The following is a 1,593-nucleotide window of genomic DNA, read 5'->3' as shown; positions in this document are numbered from 1 at the left end:
ATCTACTATATGATTCACGCTCGACCTTTCGGTCTCCGTGTTCCGAGGCCATATCTGTATATGCTTGGCTCGTCAAGTATAACCTGAGTATTCCGCGTGTGCAACTATTTTGCACCCGTTGTATTTGAACGTAGAACCTATCACACCCGATCATCACGTGGTGTCTCAGCACGAAGAACTTTTGCAACGGTGCATACTCAGGGAGAACACTTCTTGATAATTTAGTGAGAGATCATCTTATAATGCTACCGTCAATCAAAGCAAGATAAGATGCATAAAAGGATAAACATCACATGCAATCAATATAAGTGATATGATATGGCCATCATCATCTTGTGCTTGTGATCTCCATCTCCGAAGCACCGTCGTGATCACCATCGTCACCGGCGTGACACCTTGATCTCCATCGTAGCATCGTTGTCGTCTCACGAAGCTTATGCTTCCACGACTATCACTACCGCTTAGTAATAAAGTAAAGCATTACATCGCGATTTCATTGCATACAATAAAGCGACAACCATATGGCTCCTGCCAGTTGCCGATAACTCGGTTACAAAACATGATCATCTCATACAATAAAATTCAGCATCATGTCTTGACCATATCACATCACAACATGCCCTGCAAAAACAAGTTAGACGTCCTCTACTTTGTTGTTGCAAGTTTTACGTGGCTGCTACGGGCTTAAGCAAGAACCAATCTCACCTACGCATCAAAACCACAATGATAGTTTGTCAAATAGACTCCGTTTTAACCTTCGCAAGGACCGGGCGTAGCCATACTTGGTTCAACTAAAGTTGGAGAGACAGTCGCCCGCAAGCCACCTGTGTGCAAAGCACGTCGGGGGAACCGGTCTCGCGTAAGCGAACGCGTAAGGTTGGTCCGGGTCGTCTCGTCCAACAATGCCGCCGAACCAAAGTATGACATGCTAGTAGGCAGTATGACTTATATCGCCCACAACTCACTTGTGTTCTACTCGTGCATATAACATCAACATAAATAACCTGGCTCTGATGCCACTGATGGGTTTCGTAGTAATTTCAAAATTTTCCTACGCTCACGCAAGATCATGTGATGCATAGCAACGAGATGGGAGAGTGTTGTCTACGTACCCAACGCAGACCGACTGCGGAAGCGCTGACACGACGTAGAGGAAGTAGTCGTACGTCTTCACGATCCAACCGATCAAGTACCGAAACTACGACACCTCCGAGTTCGAGCACACGTTCAGCTCGATGACGATCCCCGGACTCCGATCCAACAAAGTGTCGGGGAAGAGTTCCGTCAGCACGACGGCGTGGTGACGACCTTGATGTACTACAGCAGCAGGGCTTCGCCTAAACTCCGCTACAGTATTATCGAGGAATATGGTGGCAGGGGGCACCGCACACGGCTAAGGAATAGATCACGTGGATCAACTTGTGTGTTTATGGGGTGCCTCTGCCTCAGTATATAAAGGAGCCAAGGGGGAGGGGGGCGCCGGCCAGGAGGAGGGCGCAGGAGGAGTCCTTCTCCTTCCGGGAGTAGGACTCCCCCCAATCCTAGTTGGACTAGGATTCCCCGAGGGGGAAAGAGAGAGAAGGGGGGCCGGCC

This window comes from Triticum urartu, chromosome 5 (assembly GCF_003073215.2).
Source record: "Triticum urartu cultivar G1812 chromosome 5, Tu2.1, whole genome shotgun sequence".
NCBI classification, from domain to species: domain Eukaryota; kingdom Viridiplantae; phylum Streptophyta; class Magnoliopsida; order Poales; family Poaceae; genus Triticum; species Triticum urartu.
This window is presented reverse-complemented; position numbering follows the sequence as displayed.